Source organism: Balaenoptera musculus, chromosome 19, assembly GCF_009873245.2.
Source record: "Balaenoptera musculus isolate JJ_BM4_2016_0621 chromosome 19, mBalMus1.pri.v3, whole genome shotgun sequence".
Taxonomy (NCBI): domain Eukaryota; kingdom Metazoa; phylum Chordata; class Mammalia; order Artiodactyla; family Balaenopteridae; genus Balaenoptera; species Balaenoptera musculus.
Window position 1 is genome coordinate 947,718 of NC_045803.1, and position 20,432 is coordinate 968,149.

The 20,432-nt window shown below is 43.7% G+C and overlaps 2 protein-coding genes across 3 annotated transcripts in view; one reads left to right on the forward strand and one right to left on the reverse strand.

Annotated features, from left to right (window-relative positions):
- LOC118885219 (zinc finger protein 211-like) overlaps nucleotides 1-20,432 on the forward strand; it is a 189,000-nt gene that overhangs the window by 39,366 nt on the left and 129,202 nt on the right. The window lies entirely within an intron of this gene.
- LOC118885230 (zinc finger protein 586-like) overlaps nucleotides 1-20,432 on the reverse strand; it is a 56,333-nt gene that overhangs the window by 11,318 nt on the left and 24,583 nt on the right. The window lies entirely within an intron of this gene.

The window sequence follows — 20,432 nt, forward strand, 5'->3', positions numbered from 1 at the left end:
CTCCATGAGCTATTCTAGCAGATTATCAAAACTGAGCTAGGGTGGTCATGGGAACCCCCTGATTTGTAGTCAATTTGGACAGAAGTGTGGGTAACCTAGGGATCCACCTTGGATTGGGCAGTCTTGTAGGACTGAGCCCTTAAGCTGTGGGGTCTGTGCTAAGTCTGAGCACCTAGTTTCAGAAGTGAATTAAATTGTAGGACACCCAGTTGGCGTGTGCAGAGAATTGGTTGGTGTTGAAAACCCCACATATTTGAAGCTCCAACTTCAGTGACCATCAGAGAGTTCACACAGGAGAAAGACCTTTTAAGTGTGACCAATGTGGGAACGCCTTTAGCCACAGCTCCAACCTCACTCAACACCAGAGTTCATACAGGATTGGGCCTTAAGGGCGTGTTAAATGTGAGGAAGCCATAAGCCAAAGGCCTTACCTTCTTGATTACCACAAAATTCACACAGGAAAAGCAACTTAGACATGCAGAAACGTCATATGTCCTCCTTCAGTATAACAACACTCAAGGAGGTGCCTTTTGAGGGTGCCATCTGCCTGAAGTGAACCTCAAACATCCAAACATCAACATAAATTTCAGATATGTGGAAGGCGCACTTCATGTTTTAACCTTCCAGATTACTGGAGCCCTTGCCAGATTACTGTCCTGTCAGATCTAAGGCAGAAGCCATTCACCTCCACCACCTGGCAGGTGCCCAGATTGTGCATCATGTACCCACCCCTGTGTGTTTGGGGCAGGAAACCTCAGTGTCTTCTCATTCTCTCAGGGACTTCATGAGAAGCTGGAGTACTCTCCTTTCTCTCTGATTAGTTAGGGCAGGGGCTTGACCCAGTTGTGACCAAGAGGACTCCATCTGAGTTCTGCTGGTGACTTGAAAAGATGGACTACCTCTTCTGGGGATTATGTTGGTCTCACATGACTCTTGTGATGGAATTCCCAGCCTCCAAGTCACTGATCCAGGAACAGCCTGCCTGCATTGTTCTGGTTTTCTGCTATAACAAAGGCCTAAGGTTTCCGTCACCTTTAATCTCGAGGGTTCTGTTCACTTTATGGGGTAGTTTGAGAGCAACTAGGTTCTGCCAGAATAAAAGAAACAGATTTTGTGGGATCCTGACCCTCGTGTGCCTCATAGGTGGATGGAATGGTGGCTGTGCTCCTGAAGGTCTGGGCCCGGTTTGCTTGCTTGGTCCTAATTTGGAGGCTGAATGCTATTACTTTTTGTGGTGACAGAGCTTATCCTGAGGAGGGAGCAGTTGTGACAACCTCCAGTACTTCTAGGAACAACAGGAAATTGTTCTCTTATTCACAGGAGATATTGCATCCTGCTCAGCACTGGTGAGGGAAGTCTGTTCCCTAGATCCTGCAGCGGAGCCATGTGCCCTAACATCCAGAATTCTGTATGTGTGGTAGTATCCCTGGTTGAAAGATTATAGGGGGAATGATAATAGTTACAAGAACAGCTGATTAGTAGAGATCACAGGAGACTGCAGCAAACTGGCTGGAATGTGCCTCTTTTTAATTAATTAATTAATTAATTAATTAATTTATGGCTGTGTCGGGTCTTCGTTTCTGTGCGAGGGCTTTCTCTAGTTGCGGCAAGTGGGGGCCACTCCTCAACGTGGTGCGCGGGCCTCTCACCATCGCAGCCTCTCTTGTTGTGGAGCACAGGCTCCAGACGTGCAGGCTCAGTAATTGTGGCTCACAGGCCTAGTTGCTCTGCGGCATTTGGGATCTTCCCAGACCAGGGCTCGAACCCGTGTCCCCTGCATTGGCAGGAAGATTCCCAACCATTGCGCCACCAGGGAAGCCCTGGAATGTGCCTCTTTTAAAAGGGTATCCACAGTGTTCCAGGCACCATGGCTGTGAAGGATGAGCAGCTGCAGAAATTCTCAGGACCTTCAGAACTGTGTATCTTGTATAGCTGAGGGCCTTCTCAGAAAATAATCTAATGGTTTTATGGATTCCTATAGCTTCTCTGGGCTGTTCACCTTAAGGCCATTGCTGCACAGACAGGAAAACAGGGAGGGAATGACGGAAGATCTCTTAGTCCGATGATGTGGCCTTTGTGACCCAGCCTGCATTCCTACTGACTCAGCTGTAAATGGTCTTCATTGCTCACCAATATTTGCTACTACTGAGGCCAGGCACCGATCCCAGCGCATTACAAGGGATATGGTGGTGTTAACATAGGTTTGCTAAACTTTATTTTTCTAAAACAGTAAGAATTTTTTTGTTTCTTAACGCTTTTTAGGTACAGTTAATAAACAATAAATTGGGACTTACCTGGTGGTGCAGTAGTTAAGAATCCGCCTGCCAATGCAGGGGAAACGGGTTCGAGCCCTGGTCTGGGAACATCCCACATGCCATGGAGCAGCTAAGCCCATGCACCACAACTACTGAGCCTGCACTCTAGAGCCCGTGAGCCACAACTACTGAACCCACGTGCCACAACTACTGAAGCCCGCACACCTAGAGCCCGTGCTCTGCAACAAGAGAAGCCACCACAATGAGAAGCCCGTGCACTGCAACAAAGAGTAGCCCCCGCTCACGGCAACTAGAGAAAGCCCATGTGCAGCAACGAAGGCTCAAAATAGCCACACACACACACAAAAAAAAGTAAATTGTCCATATTTAAACTGTACCATTTGATAAGTTTTGACATTCATATAAACCCATGAGACCATCAAACAATCATAATAATTAACCTATGCATTACCCAGTATTTACCTCATGCCCTTTAATAATCTCTTTCTCTCTGCCCTCCCTGGCCTTCCAGGCAAGCACTGATTTACTCTATAATAAAATATTTTGCATTTTCTATAACTTTACATGAATGGAATTATAAAATGTTTAGTCTTTTTTCCCCTGGGTGTCCTCCTCAGGCAGTGTATTTATTTTGAGATTCATCAGTGGTTCTTATGTGGGTAGTTCATTCCTTTTATGTTGTTGAGGAGTATGATGTTCTTTGGATATATCACTATTTGTTTATTCCTTCATCTGTTTTTTGGATATCTGAATTGTTTCCAGTTTTTGGCTATATCAAACAAAATTGCTATAGACATTTTAGTACAATTCTTCAATACTGATATATTTCATTTCTCTTGTGCTAATACCTCAGAGTGCAATGCCTGAGTTACAGGTTAGATAAATGTGTAACTTTTCAAGAAGCATCAAACTGTGACCTAGCACAATTGTTCAATTGTTCCCTTTTGTATTCCTGCCAGCAGTGAGAGACTTCTAGTTCTTCCGTATCTTTCTCAATGGTGTGTATGGCTGGACTTCTAAAATTTTGACCCTTTTTTTAAAGCTTTTTTTAAAAAGTTAATTAATTAATTTATTTTTGGCTGCATTGGGTCTTCGTAGCTGCACACGGGCTTTCTTTAGTTGCAGTGAGCTGGGGCTACTCTTTGTTGCAGTGCACGGGCTTCTCACTGCAGTGGCTTCTCGTTGTGGAGCACGAGCTCGAGGCGCGCGGGCTTCAGCAGTTGTGGCACACGGGCTCAGTAGTTGTGGCTGGCGGGCTCTAGAGTGCAGGCTCAGTAGTTGTGGCGCACGGGCTTAGTTGCTCCGCGGCATGTGGGATCTTCCTGGACGAGGGCTCGAACCCGTGTCCCCTGCATTGGCAGGTGAATTCTTAACCACTGCGTCAAAGTCCAATTTTGATCCTTTTAATAAATGTGTGTAACAGTATTTCACTGTAGTTTTAGTTCCACTTCCCTGATGTTTCATGATGTTGAGCATTTTTCATTTGTTAATTTGCCACCTGTATGTCTGGTAAGAATGTTCATATCCTTTGCCTGTTTTTAAAAAATGAATTTTGGCTATTTTTCTTTTCATTAACCAATTAGAAGATAGTGAAACAATAAAGACTTATGTTGCAACTTCATTAATTCTTCAGTGATGTGACTTCTTAATATTTATTTTATTTATTTATTTATTTTTGCTGTGTTGGATCTTCATTTCTGTGCGAGGGCTTTCTCCAGTTGCGGCAAGCGGGGGCCACTCTTCATCGCGGTGCGTGGGCCTCTCACTATGGCGGCCTCTCCTATTGTGGAGCACAGGCTCCAGACGCGCAGGCTCAGTAGCTGTGGCTCACGGGCCCAGTTGCTCCACGGCATATGGGATCCTCCCAGACCAGGGCTCGAACCCGTGTCCCCTGCATTGGCAGGCAGATTCTCAACCACTGCACCACCAGGAAAGCCCGATGTGACTTCTTAACTAAGTAATAATTGTATTTACTATTCTGGAATACTGGAAGATAGCTCCCCTACCTTATTTATTTATTTATTTTGGTACATTGCAATGACCACATATAACTTACAGCTATTTTAAGTTTAATCTGCATTTTGAATATATTCTCCATTACTTTAAGTCTAAATATTCAACAATACAATAAATAAAGGGGAGTTCCCTGGCAGTCCAGTGGTTAGAACTCCACCCTTTCACTATCGTGGCCCAGGTTCAATCCTTGGTTGGGGAATTGAGATCCTGCAAGCTGCACAGCAAAAAAACAAAAAACAAAAAACTCCAATAAATCAAGCCATACTTTGTAGTGTTGCCAGTTTCTCTGGTGTATATATTCCCATCAGTGGCCAATTTAAAACTGTCAATGTGAACTCACTGACCATGGAGGTGGAAAAAGTTGCCAGTAGCACACCAATATAGCCTATTTCCAACATACTAATTCAGTAGCCACACATAACCTCAAGAATATAGAAAATAATGAAATGTGAAATGATTAGGAAGTGAAAATTTTTCATATATATATTTTTGAACTATAGTTGATTTACAATATTAGTTTCAGGTGAGGGTCAGTGATGTGTTTGGGGTGACATTGATGACCCTGTTAGGGATACCAGGGTGATGGTGCTGCTGTCCATGAGAATACTATTCACAGGAGAGAAGTGAGTTTGCAGGGAAGGCACTGCATGCCCATGCGGAAGGGGCCAGGTTCTTCAGGTTGAAATGTCAGGGTGTGGTTACATGATGGTTCAGTGCTCAGCAGATGATCTCACAGGAGAGGTATCTGGGGGTCTGGCTGGAGTCCCCAGATGTTTCTGTCAGGGAGTGGATACAAGGGAAGTAGGTGAGGGCTTCCCTGGTGGCACAGTGGTTAAGAATCTGCCTGCCAATGCAGAAGACACGGGTTTGAGCCCTGGTCCAGGAAGATCCCACATGCCGCAGAGCAACTAAGCCTGTGCACCACAACTACTAAGCCCGTGCACCACAACTACTGAGCCTGCGCTCTAGAGCCCGCAAGCCACAACTACTGAGCCCGCGTGCCACAACTACTGAAGCCCACGCGCCTAGGGCCCGTGCTCTGCAACAAGAGAAGCCCCCACAACGAGAAGCCCGTGCACCGCAACGAAGAGTAGACCCCGCTTGCCGCAACTAGAGAAAGCCCACATGCAGCAACAAAGACCCAATGCAACCAAAAATAAATAAAAAATTTTAAAAATTTAAAAATCTTAAAAAAAACAAAAAAACAAAGGAAGTAGGTGAGCTGAATCAGAGCAGTGTTGACTAAATCTTCCCTAACTCAGCCACTTGGCAGATGTGTGCCCTTGTGTCAAAGTCATCCTCTCTGAGCTGCAGCTCCCTCCTTTGAGAAGTGGAAATAATAAATTGTTCCTCTGCTGGATAACTTGGGGGCTGGTAAATGAGGTAATCCTCAGGAGAACTCCTCAATGTTAGCTATGAAAAGAAGGGTGCAGGCAGTTATGGGCTGAATTGTATGTCCCAAAGTCCATATGTTGAAGTCTTAACATCCAGTACCTCAGAATGTCATTGTATTTGGAAATAGGGTCTTTAAAAAGGTAAAATAAAGTCACTAGGGTGGACCCTAATCCAACGTGACTGTTGTCCTTAAAGGAAGAGGAAGTTAGGGACTTCCCTGGTTGTCCAGTGGTTAAGAATCTGCCTTCCAACGCAAGGGATGCGGGTTCAATCCCTGGCCGGGGAACTAAGATCCCACATGCCTCAGGGCAACTACTGAGCCCACATGCCTCAACTAGAGAGAAGTCCGTGCACTGCAACTAGAGAAGCCTGCACACCGCAACCAAGAGCACACGTGCCGCAATGAAAGATCCCGTGTGCCACAACTAAGACCCAATGCAGCCAAAGAAAGAAAGAAGAGGAAGTTAGGATACACACACAGAGAGGGAAGACCATGTAAAGACACAGGGGGAAGATGGCCATCTACAAGCCAAGCAGAACAGTATCAGGAGAAACTGATGCTGTTCACCCCTTGATCTCAGACTTCTAGCCTCCATGTTTGTGAGAAAATAAATGTCTGTTGTTTAAGCTTCCCAGTCTGAGGTACCTTGCTATGCCAACCTTAGCAAACTATTACAGGGGCCATCAGCATCCAGAAAGGAGAAGGTCTGAGGGCACCCCAGGGAGGGGGGAGGCTGAGAAGGACACTCAGAGGACCCTGAGGGAACCAGAAGGAGGGGCTTTCTTGGGGTGGAAACAGGCCAGGAGGGAAGGGGGACACAGTGGGTCAGACTCCCTGAGACACTGGGTTGTGGGCTTGGGATTGATTCCTGGATCCCCACCCCTCGCTGGGGGTTGCAACAAGAGACTCCCCCTCTAACCCCCACCCCAGGTTCAGTTTCCCCCAGTACGAAATGGGGAGAGGGAGCAGACCTGCCTCAGGGGCTGTTGGAGGACGCTTAATAGCTCATGGGCCTAGGGAAGGGGCTCCGAGTGAGGAGCTAGTCTTAGAGTCCTGATCGTCCTGAGGGGAGGGGGGCATAGGGGCAGCCGTGTCTTTGGAGAGAGGGGCCAAGTGCCACTGGGGCTGGGGGTTGGGGCGAGGGGGTGGATGGGGTTTACAGTTGGCTCTTACCGAAGCTCTGATCCCTAGTGGACAGTCCCCAGGCGGTGATGGGGGGATGCATGCATGACCTGGCTGCCCAGGCACCACCAAGAAGAATTTGAACACCTTCAGATGGATTGTATCCAGCTTCTACCCTCCATGCAATTTGACTATGTTTTAGTTATTGTCTGTTTTCAGACTGGGTTAAACCATTTCTCTGCTGAAAAGCTACAGCCCTTGAAAAAAAAGCTGACTGATTTTGTTTCCAACCTGGGTCATCCCAATGTTTATATCAAATGACTGTGTCACATGGGAACCATTGTAAAAGAACCCTGTAAAGTGTTACCCCTGACTCAAAAACTACACTGTCCTTGTTACCGACAATCTTCTGGAAAAGTCAAAAGGACCACTGGCATTCTTAAATTAAAATCAGCAAAACTTTCAGAGACTCGAGCTCCCTTGACCAAAGGTACTCCCACTAGCCCTTACACTCACGTATTCCATTGACAAATCAGTTATCCCCTATGAATTACTAACTGGAAGGCCCATGTGTCTAGGGATTTCACCTCCAATACTAGACTCTGCCCTGCTATATGCAGACATGGCAAAATATTCCAAGGAACTCATGTATTACACACAGTCCCAATCACCAACTCGTTAAGGCCACCTCCTGAAAATATCTTTTAAACAGCTTCTTCGTGATATTCAGCTAGTAGATTTCCTCTATTGGAAGAGACGTCAGAGAATAACTACTCTTGAACCTCTTTGGAAGGGACCCTTTGGGTTCTGTTGACAAGTGGAGCAGTGAAACTCCAGGGAGTCACTCATTGGGTTCGCATTTCACAACTAAAGAAAAGATTCCGAATTCCACACAATTGGCAGGCTACTCCCATACGGGACCTCAAAAGGATTCTCAGAGAACCTCCAGAAGTAGGTTTCCTACGGAGGCACAATCCTGATTTCTTAAGTATATCCTGCTCTCTCAGGGAAACATTAACCACATTCCAGATGGTGTAATGAGATCTGGAGTCTCTGCCTGAATCAGGAATTTCCCACATACCGTGTTGTCTACCATCATCTACAAGAGTGCATTATAGAAATGTCCATAGCTCTGCAATGTGAAGAGGCAACATGAGGTTTCCAGAAGGCAGCTGGAAGAGCAGACGAAAGACAGAAATACGGTCCGTAATCGCACTATAACGATTAGGTTTCATAACTATATCAAAACTTGAACTTTATCCTTGAGGCATCCACTGAATAATAAAAGAAACAAAGAGATGTGGTATGACTGGCATTCAGGATCTTGTCCTGAACTCAGTGAGGAACACTTTCTCATCATTTGCCAGGAATAAATCAACATAAAGATTCCAAGTCTAGGAATACAATCTAGATGGCATATCATTCTCCCATGTTCTCTTTTGTGGAAGTTTAACACAGGGCCAATACCCACATTGAAAAAATTATCTGTGACCAGATGTGACCATGGATCAGGGAGACAGCAAGCAAATATACAGTGCAAAGCAAGAGACAGTCGCTAAATGGACAGAGTGGAGAGGAGAGAGAGAAAGAATCATGTCAGAAATTGCAGGTAAGAAAAAAGAAAAGGAAGTGGCACAATTCTGGAAAATAAGAGACTGCTAGAGTTACAGATGTGACTTTTGAATATGGAAAGCTTACAAAAAGCTTACAAAGTATTATAGTTTCTTCAAGGTATACGAGAAGCAATTCATCAGAAAGAATGGAGGGGAGGGAGGAGCTATAAAGAGAGAAACTGGGACTTCCCTGGCAGTCCGGTGGTAAAGAACCCGCCTTCCAATTCAGGGGACGTGGGTTCAAGCCCTGGTCAGGGAACTAAGATCCCACATGCCGCAGGGCAACTAAGCCCGCGCTCCACAACTACTGAGCTCGTGCGCCTCAACCAGAGAGCCCGCGTGCCACAAACTACAAAGCCTATGCGCTCTGGAACCCGCGCGCCACAACTATAGAGCCCATGCGCCCTGGAGCCTGTGCACCACAACTAGAGAAGAGAAAAACCCACATGCCACAATGAGAGAAGCCCATGAGCAGCAACGAAAGATCCTGCACGCCTCAATGAAGATCCCACATGCCGCACCTAAGACCCAACACAGCCAAAAAAAAAAAAGACTTCGCCTTCCAACTCAGGGGGTGTGGGTTCGATCCCTGGTCGGGGAGCTGAGATCCCACATGCTTCGTGGCCAAAAAAATGAAACGCAAAACAGAAGCAATATTGTAACAAATTCAATAAAGACTTTAAAAATGGTCCACATCAAAAAAATCTTTTAAAAAAAAGAGAGAAACTAAAATCTAGATTCAAGAAAATCCAGATTCTGAGACAGATGGGACAGTAGGATATGTCTTCAACAATGACAATTAAGGGCAGACATAATTGCAGGTCAGGAATTGAATGGAAGTTCATTTTCTAACAAAATTGTAATGAGATGGACTTCCAAAGAGAATCATCAAAATAGAATTCCAATAAAGGTTTAGTTTTCTAAGCCGGCAAGCTTAGTCTATGAGCCCTGACATCAAGAGAGTTGACAGGAGCAGTGCATGAATGCAGTGGATTCACAAAGAAAATATTTTCAGAAAGAGTAGTTACAGGAACGGCCAGGCACTGCTGTGCTCCATGCTGGGGTGTTACTCTCTGAATCTCAGTCCATGTTGGGCTATAAGCCTGGCATTCCCCCTCCCATCAGGACATCTGAGGTTCTATTACTGTACGGAAGAGATGGCAGGGCTATGCACTGGGGATCTGAATGCATGTGACTAGAACCCTCCCGCACCTTCCTTCTAGAATCACAAGCTTATATCCTAAAACTCTTCTTAGATTCAGAGGACATCAGGGATGACAATTAGTTAACAAACAGCTTTCTCCATTTGGATTTCAATCTAGAACTATTTTAATGGTTCTGCCTACTGTGAAGAGTTAAGAAAAAGTACTGAACTCTTCCCCCTGATACCCCACAATCTAAAGAAGGAGAATGTGGATTGTGCCTAAAACCTTTTCTCAAGTTATTAACTGAAGGAAATTTTCATTACAAACCTATTTTCCACATTGATTCTCAGCCAGAGTCCAAAATGAAAGAAGAGCCACTCACACTCATTATGTGCTTTCCATGTCTCTAAGCATGCACATTTTTCCCATTTGACTATGTAAAATCTGCTCCTAAGAAGTGTGATAATTCATATTTTTGATAGGTTTCATCTTATTTAATTAGTTAAAACATTTTGAGAAGTAGGTATGTAAATATTCTTTTTTGTGCACATGAGAATAGAATAAGGAAGGAAGGAGGGAAGAAAAAGGAAGAGAATAAAAACTTAAAGATGGATGGTATCAGGTTGACACTTCCGGGTGGGACCAAAGTGAGGTGGCGGGGCAGGGGCTGGTACCTCTTGCAGCAATCATGGCGTATGCCGGCCTCACCGTGCCTCTCATCATGATGAGCATGTTCTGGGGCTTGGTCGGCTTCCTGGTGCCCTGGTTCATCCCTAAGGGTCCCAACCAGGGAGTTATCATCACCATGTTGGTAACCTGTTCAGTTTGCTGCTATCTCTTGCCACGAAGAGACCTCCTCTAGGTGCAAAATCATCTCCATACCCAGACCACTCTCCTTGACTTGCCCACTTTGGCCATCAGCTGCCTTAAACGTTCACACCACATTTGAATATGTTATTCTACAATGCAGCATTTTTTCTTGTCACCTTTTTTTGCACTTTGATGAATGCTGTGCCTATTTAACCTAAACTGTGTTGCCTCTATAAAATGGTTTTTAAAAATTTTATTTTACCATTACTTTCTTTTTTATTTATTCATTTTTTTGGCTGCGTTGGGTCTTCATTGCTGCGCACAGGCTTTCTCTAGTGCAGCGAGCAGGGGCTCTGCTTTGTTAGGATGCACAGGCTTCTCACTGCAGTGGCTTCTCTTGTTGTGGAGCACGGGCTCTAGGCACGCAGGCTTCCGCAGTTTTGGCACATGGGCTTCAGCAGTTGTGGCACACGGGCTTAGTTGCTCTGCAGCATGTGGGATCTTCCCAGGCCAGGGATCGAACCCGTGTCCCCTGCACTGGCAGGTGGATTCTTAAACACTGTGCCATCAGGGAAGTCCCTATAAAATGTTAATGTACTCTTACGGGATAGAAAGTGCTGTTCTTCTGAGAAATAACGTTACTGTCTCCTTGGAACCTGTGGATGTGAAGATGGCTCCTGCCTGCTCACAACATGAGAATCAGCAAAGTGTTTAAAAACTGTTACATGACAACAAGACTCCAGTGGGGCAGTAGGTAGGGGAACATGTTCAGAAGGAAAATGTGCCCCACCAGAATTATACCAAAGTATATTTTCAGGATGAATTTCTTATTTCTGCCCTCTTTTGGAATAAATTATTTTTCTACTTTCTATGGAAAAAAAAAAAAAAAAAAAGATGGATGGTGTCAAGGAGAATCTCTAGCAGCCTGTAGAAGGAACTGGGTTTGTACAGGGTGGGATGGGGTGGATACAGCACACTCTGCATCTAACAGGAAACAGCCCCTCACTTTATGTATAAAGTTTTTTAGGGTCTCACTTCCAAAACCAGTAACAGAGTAATCTTCCCCTATCTTATCTATTCCTTAAGTTTCTGATTAACTCACATCTTGGTACAAAAGGAAAAGATACCCATCTCTGTCTGACACCACAAGGGTGAGCCCATGGTGACAAGTCGAGTTTGCCTTGTGATTTGGATGAGGAACTCAAGCCTTGAGCTATAGTTTTATTATTCCCTAATCCCCTTTCCCACCAGGCCACTCATTTTCAAGTCATCTGCAAATGTATGACAGTGGCTGGATGGGGTACTGAGAATAACTTTTAAACAATTTTTGCCCCAATTAACTATCATTAAAAACAAGTACAACTCATGTGACAATATCCAAAGAAGCAATTGGGAGAACGTGGGAGAGCGACTTTTCCAAGAGTCCTTAAGTGCCCAGAGTTATCACAGGGAGGGAAACAGAAGGCATGGAAGCCTGACAATTAGGAGAGTGGAAGCCATTTACTTGGCTCTGTTCGGATTTGGGATAACTCACAGGGGTTTCTCCAACACCTAATTCCCTGGGAGATGTCATAACTCAGAGGAACATCATTAGTAAGTGGCATGAAAAAGGGGGATCCATAGATATTATGTGTCTACCTTCATTCAAGCAATATTTTCTAAAAGCTTCATAGTTAAAAGAATCATACATACGTAGAGAGTGCAGATTTACACAAACCTAAACTAGAACATAATAAGAAACCATATTAGAGGGCTTCCCTAGTGGCTCAGTGGTTAAGAGTCCGCCTGCCAATGCAGGGGACACAGGTTCGAGCCCTGGCCTGGGAAGATCCCACATGCTGCAGAGCAACTAAGGCTGTGCGCCACAACTACTCAGCCTGCGCTCTAGAGCCCGCGAGCCACAACTATTGAAGTCCGCACGCCTAGAGCCTGTGCTCCGCAACAAGAGAAGCCACCGCAATGAGAAGCCTGCTCACCGCAACGAAGAGTAGCCCCCGGTTGCCGCAACTAGAGAAAGCCCACGCACAGCAACGAAGAACCAACACAGCCAAAAATAAATAAATAAAATGAATACAGGGCTTCCCTGGTGGCGCAGTGGTCGAGAATCTGCCTGCTAATGCAGGGGACACGGGTTCGAGCCCTGGTCTGGGAAGATCTCAAATGCCGCGGAGCAACTAGGCCCGTGGGCCACAACTACTGAGCCTGCGCGTCTGGAGCCTGTGCTCCGCAACAAGAGAGGCCACGATAGTGAGAGGCCCGCGCACCGCGATGAAGAGTGGCCCCCACTTGCCGCAACTAGAGAAAGCCCTCGCACAGAAAACGAAGACCCAACACAGCCAAAAATAAATAAATAAATTTAAAAAAAATTTTTTAAATGAATACATTAGAAAACAAGGCAAAAAACTTATGATAAACATTGAATAAAATATAAGCTTTAAAAGAAAAAGAAACCATATTAGAGAAAACTAGTTATGATGAATGAGGTGCAAATACGAATCCCCAGTAGAAAGAAAGAAAGAACTAAATGTACGAACAATTCAGACATTTTAATGAGACCTGGAGGATGACTGACATAGAATATCACCTGCCTTGTGAAGAGTACATTTTCCTGAGTCACCACATCAATGGCGTTACTCACAGAAGCCTGAATCAAGCAGTGATGGGGATGAAGAAGGCTCCAAGACAGAGGAATAGACAGACACAAACAAGTATTGATGATCAGGTGACTGATGTGTCCCTGAGGTGGGTTCAGGGCTGAAGAACACCTGAAGAAATATGCACTAAAATTCTGCCATTTCCTTCCATCCCCACTCAGCACTTGACATCAGGCTAAGCACAGCCCTGCCTGGGGACTTTTCTTCCAAGATACTTTGTATTACATGGGAGAGCAGAGTACTGGGAGACAGTACTGAGAGTACAAGAGATGACAAACTGAGCAATGACTGTAACCAAAACCAAACTTTAGAAATCTGGTCTCAGTTTAGAGGGACGACCAGGACCCAGGACCAGCTTTTCTTCTTCAAAAATTTTCTCAAAAGAAGACGAAGAGGAAAGGAAGGAAGGAGGGAAGAAAGGAAGGAAGGAAGAGGAAGGAGGGAGGAGGGAGGAGGGAGAAGGAGAGGAGAAAAAAGAGAAAAAAAATTCCAAAACAGTAATTTGAAAAGATATACACACTCCAGTATTCATTGCAACATTTACAAGAGCCAAGACATGGCAGCAACCTAATGTCCATCAACAGATGAATGGATAAAGATGTGATACATATATACAATGGAATATTACTCAGCTATAAAAAGAGTGAAATTCTGCCATTTGCAGCAGTGTGAATGGACCTAGAGAGTACTATGCTTAGTGAAAAAAGACAAATACTCTATGTATCACTAATATGTGGAATCTAAAAAATAAAACAAAGGAGTGTATATAACAAAACAGAAACAGACTCACGGATATAGAAAAGACTAGTGTATACCAGTGGGGAAGGGGAAGGGGGAGGAGCAAGATAGGGGTAGGGGATTAAGAGTAACAGACTATATGCTCAAAATAAATAAGCTACAAGGATATATAGGATAACACAGAGAATATAGTCAATATTTTGTAACAACTTTAAATGGAATAACCTATAAAAATACTGAATCACTATGCTGTACACCTGAAACTAATATTGTAAATCAAGTATACTTCAATTAAAAATAAATAAATAAAAATAAACTATACTAATAATTGGGTCTCATAAACCATATTAATACAATAAAATCCATGAGATATGACTGTAGATGAAGAGGGAAGAGAATTTAGGCAGAAATAAGACAGGGCAAAATTGAAGGGGTATTTCTGGAAAGACCAGTAGGGACATGGCATTACTCTTCAATTGTGAGAATAAACTCTCTTTGGGAGGCTTTTCTACGAAGCAGTGAGGGAGGGTTTTGCCAAGGTTTAGTAAAACACTATAGATTTTGGCACAATTTAAACTGAGTCAGCAGCTTAGAAAACAGAGGTTCAGGACTATGAAATTTTACTGTCCACAATCTGCCCAGATCACTGATATCTTACAGCCCCATGAAACTGCCTCATGGCAGGCAGAGAGGAACTGCAGAACTGGTGTTTCTTCTAGTGAGGAAAATGGATCTAAAATGGGGCTAGGAGCTGAGACAGGAGTTTACTGGACGTATTGACCAAGAGAACCAAGCAGAGAAGATCAGGAGAACCCAATTCAGATGGATAAATGGGGTGGAGTGGGGGAGTTCATGGATTTGAGAATCAGGTGATATCTAAGAGGTCAAGTCTTAGGTGTTGTAGAAAACTAGCACATCAGAGACTGTGACAGGAGGGGACTTCCCTGGTGACGCAGTGGATAAGACTCCGAGTTCCCAAAGCTGGGGGCCCCAGGTTTGATCCCTGGTCAGAGAACTAGATCCCACATGCATGCCACAACTAAGGAGCCCTCCTGCTACAACTAAGACCCAGCACAACCAAATAAATAAATAAATATTTTTTTTAAAAATAGAGGCTGAGACAGGAGAACAGAGTCACTGAACATATTACATAATTGGAAGAACATTTAAGAGTGACAATGAACTCCAGCCTGTGCCCTCTGTGGATTTGTAGATGATGTTTCTCCCTCTAAAGCCATGTTTGTCCCCTTCTAGGTAGTCGTTTAACTCATACAAGTCTTTTACCATCTCACACATCCCCTCTGGCCCTTTCTTCCAGCAGTTTCGTTCGCCTGCATTGTGGAATCCATCCCCAGGTGTCATGTGCTCCCCAGACTCTCCTTTAAAAAAGAAGAGTCCTTCTCAGACCTCAAGTTCCTCCCCACAAAGTCCTTCTGGCAACTCGCTTCCCACCCATGAGTGTTTAGTATGGATGGTACCACCACCACCGGGACACCCCTGACACTGCCACTGATGTCATCTCAAATGCATCCCTGGCCCTCACTGCCACACTCATGATTCATTTCCAAGGTCCTGTCAGTTTTCCTTCTAAACACCACCTTAGGGTCCCCCCGCCACTCAGTACACCCAGACAGAGCTGTCACCTGGTAACCTCCATCACTATTTTGGAAGTTGGAAGAGACACTGAAGGACTGAGAATCTCCACTGTGGCCCTCATATGCTGAGGTCCCTGTGGTTCTTCCTCACTCCCTCTAACAGGTGACCTTGGTAATGACCGCACCTCCCACCCTTCTAGGTGAAATGCAAATCAATGACTGACTGTGACACTAATCCCCAAGAACATGCCCTTGTCGTCCTCCTAGGGAACACACTTGATCAACCATTCCTGAAAACGGCTGAATGTTCCCTCCTGTAAAACTCATGAAAATCTGCTCTCCTGCTCAGATCAAACCACTGCTCACATTTTAAACTCTGGGTTGTGCAGGGATGTACATCAGGCTCCCGATCTGGATTCCCATCAGCCCGTCATCAAACTTGCAGTGATGGGGTGTATGTAGGGGACATGTGTGTTCTCCTCAGGCCAGGCTGTGCTGGCCTCATCTCACTTGGTCCATGGGGACTGTGCAATTGTGCGTGGCCCACACATGACCATTGGGCGTCCCTATCACATGTCTGTCCAATTTCCATGGAGACTGAGGTGGTAATAGTGCCTCCATGCACCTCACAGGTGCCTGGTGTGCTTTAAATATGCCAGTGTGTGTGGTCCATGTTTGCCATACATCTTTTCTATTGTGGATGTGGTATGTGCAAGTCTGCCTCCAGGCTGGGCTGAGGGGCATCAGCATTCCATACCTGTTACACTTGTGTCCCTAGGGTGTTTGTGGGGCACCCTCAAGTTGTGCCCCACACACCTAACCCACTGTGTTCCACAGATGTGTGTTGCAGATCTCTGGGCTGTGATGCAGTGTCCCCACCTACTGCATACCTGGCACATATGGGCTGCACGAAGTGTGGAAGCAAAAGACACACTGTATTTCCAGGTCTGTCACCATCACAAAATTGTCCATCTGTAAAAGACCTCAGGCACCCACCTCATCAATATCTAGTATACTAAAGGGGAAATATGGGGGAAGGGTGAACATACTAAACAGAACCAGAAAGTTGAGATATAATTGACATACATTATATTACTTTCAGGTGTACAACAGGATGATTAGATATTTGTATGACAGGGATTTTGTGAATTTAGTGAAATCCCACATTTTGTTGACTGGGATTCCAGTAGCATTTGGGATTACTCTGGTGAATGTATTCACTGGTGAAGTTGAGTTAGCAGAAATTCCAAAAGGCTATATCCCTGAACGCTTGGAATATTTTAAGTAGCCTGTATCAAGATGGATTGCCCATACTTCCTTTGATGATCCTGAAAAGAATTATGAAAAAACAACTGTTACCCTTCAAACTGAAGCCAAAAAAGGCTGAATTACAGTTAAAAGAGCTGAAAGTATCAAGACTGTGCCAAATGATCAGTTATGAGTTCTTACATTTTAGAAATGCATTCTGAAGAGGTTATACATTGATATATCTGGGATTATTAAGTAATATAACCCACTAATATACATGGAGATAAAGAATACCATGAAATGATATATACCATGATCAAGATTGGGAGAGGGTTCATGGGATTTCATAACAGTCTTTTCCATTTATGGATATATTTGAAAATAGCCATTACAAATGGTAGACTATGTGCTTATAATTTGATATATTGAGAAACAAACTGAAATGGGCAGGAGAAAACTTGGTTTCAGGGATGCAAGCATGTATGGAAATATCAAAATGTACATTTTAAATATGTACAGTTTAATTATATATATCACGTGCGTGTGTGTGTCTGTGTGTGTATACATTTTGGCCACACCACGCAGCTTGTGGGATCTTAGTTCCCTGACCAGGGATTGAACCTGGGCCCACGGCAGTGAAAGCACCGAGTCCTAACGATTGGACCACCAGGGAATTCCCAAAGTTAATTGTATTTAAATCAAACTGCTTTTAAAAAGCAAATATTTAAAACTTGCCACTTCCTAATCATTTTGACTCTTTTGTTATTGTCTGTTTTTGAGGTTATTTGTGGCTACTGTATCAGTATGTTGGAAACAGAATTAACAGTGTGCTACTGGGGCTTCCCTGGTGGCGCAGTGGTTAAGAATCCACCTGCCAACGCAGGGGACATGGGTTCAAGCCATGGTCCGGGAAGATCCCACATGCCGCAGAGCAACTAAGCCCATGAGACACAGCTACTGAGCCTGCACTCTAGAGCCCGCGAGCCACAACTACTGAGCTCCCGTGCCACAACTACTGAAGCCCACGTGCCTAGAGCCCATGCTCTGCAACAAGAGAAGCCACCTCAATGAGAAGCCCACACACCGCAACAAAGAGTAGTCCCCGCTCACTGCAACTACAGAAAGCCCACGCACAGCAATGAAGACCCAAAGCGGCCAAAAATAATAAAATTAAAAAATTTAAAAATTAAAAAAAAAATAGTGTGCTACTGCAATATCTTACCAACTTCATGTTCAGTGACACCATTTTGGCAGTTTGAAATTGACCATGACAAGGAAAAAAAAAAAAAAGAAAAGAAATTGACCATAACAGGAGTATTTACACCAGGGAAATCAGCACAAAGACTACAAACCTAGGCATGATTTAATGTATTATTGAATACTGAGTCTTAAGAATGTAGTGGAGAATACGTTAATAGTGCAGGTTAAACAAAAAAATATATGGTGCATGTGGGCTTTCAGTTGTGCATAGGGCAACAAATTGAGGAAAAATAATTTCCTTCCAGTATTCAAAAATGATTGTTCCATAAGGCAGAGAGGTCACATCATTGAAGAATGAGTGAAATTCCAACATAAGTCTTTGTTGTTACACTGTCTTATTTGTTAAAATAATAAATAAATTACATAAAAAGAAAGTAGTCAAAAGTTATAGTCTTTTTACCAAAGAAGATAGAGGGCAAACAAATGCATGAAAAAATGCTCAAAATCATGAATTCTTAGGAAAATGGAATTAAAACCAAAGAGAGTTAAAACTACACACTTATTTCAAGGGCTAAAATTTTAAAACATTGACCGTATCAAGTGTTGGCTACCTTGTAGAGGAACTGCAATTCTCATACACTGTTGATGGGAAGACAAAAGGGAACAACCACTTTAGATCACTGTTTGGCATATCTTAAAATGTTAAAACATCTACCTACACTGCAACAGTCTGAGTTATTAACACATGGGAAATAAGACATATATCCATATAAAGAACTGAATGCAATTATTTAAAGCAGCTTTATTTATAATACCCCAAACCTGGAAATAATCCAATGTCCATAAGCAGATGAATGGATAAACAAAGACGTTATCCATAGAAGACTACTCAGCAATAAAAAGAATTAACTACTAATATAAGCATCATTGTTGAATTAAAAAATAATTGTGCAGCATGAAGTAAATCAGTTTTTAAAAAAGAGTATACATCTTATGATGCCTATTTAAAATTATAGAAAATACAAACTAACCTATTGTAAAGGAAAGTGAATCAATGAATCAATGATGGTCTGTAGGGCTGAGGAGAGTAGGAAATGAGTTTCCAAAAGAGCATGAGGTAAATATGTGATACATAAATTTACTTTCATGATTGTGATGATGGTTTCACAGCTTTACATGTATGTCAAAGCTTATCAAATTGTACCCATTAGGTAAGTGCACTTTGTTGCACGTCAACTATACAAACCCATGTTGTTCAAGGGTTACCTTAACCTTTGTTAAATCTTAGGAAAGCCTTAAAAAGTGGTTCCAAATAAAAGCGTAGATGTCCCACTTCTCTTGGAAAATTAGGTTGGCAACCCTGTATGGTCTCTACCATCTCTCTCCTTATGCCCTGGGAAGTGCAGCCTTGCCTCGGTGGCAGCCAATATTGGCGAGCAATGAAGGTTACTGCCACTTGAATCAACAGAACTGCTCGCTGGGTCACAAAAGACACATCCTTGGACTACAGGACTGCCCTTCTCTCTATCCTTGTTTTCCCACCAGTAGAGCAATGCCCTTGAGGGAACAGCCCAGAAAGGCTATAGGAATCCACAAACCTCAGCTACAGGAAATACAGTTATGGAGATCCTGAGAATTTCTGTACACACTGATCACACAGGACATAGTCACTGAAGCATTTGTGGATGAACTTTTAGAAGAGGAACATTCCATCTAATTTACTGCAGTTCCTCAACTCCCTATTAATCCAGTGTTTCTGCACCAACAAAACCAACCGCCCGAAAACCAAGTCCCCTTGGTAAATTTATGATTAACATCTCTACCCAAAACTGTATTCCTTTTCTTGTCCTGACCCTGTTCCCCTCAGGATTGAGGAGTATCAAATAAAAGCAGGACCCTGCAGGCCCTCCTGGGTACAAAAGCCCCTCCATGTGTCCCTTGTTTGTTAGTAGAAAGAGGTTTTAGTCTCCAAGGTCTTCCCTGAGTTCCAAAGAGCAGACTCAAGCAGTTCCTCATTAGGGAAGTGAGGGAATACAGAAACAAAGGAAAAGCAGTCAAGGAAGGAAAGTAATGACAGCTTAAACAACAGTTCAGCAATAAATCAGAGTCCTTGTTCCTCCTCAAATGATACATATAACAACAATCTGACACATATCTTTGTGCTGTTCAGCAGAAACCAAGACCCGCACCCAGGTGGAAGATGGTGACTACATGCTGTCCACAAGCACATAGACCCCAGACTGGTTGGAACTAGCAGGTTGATGATTAAGATAACTAAAACATCACCCTGTTACCTCAATACTAAGAAATCAGAAGAAAGTCCACGAGCTGCAACACTCAAACCAAATGTTGCCTTTAAAAACCCTTCCTTGGACGTGGATGGATCTAGAGACTGTCATACAGTGTGAAGTAAGTCAGAAAGAGAAAAACAAATATCGTATATTAACGTATGTATGTGGAACCTAGAACAGATGAATGGTAGAACGGTACAGATGAAGCGGGTTGCAGGGCAGAAGTTGAGACAGATGTAGAGAACAAACGTATGGACACCAAGGGGGGAAAACTGCAGTGGCATGGGGAGGATGGTGTGCTGAATTGGGTGATTGGGATTGACATGTA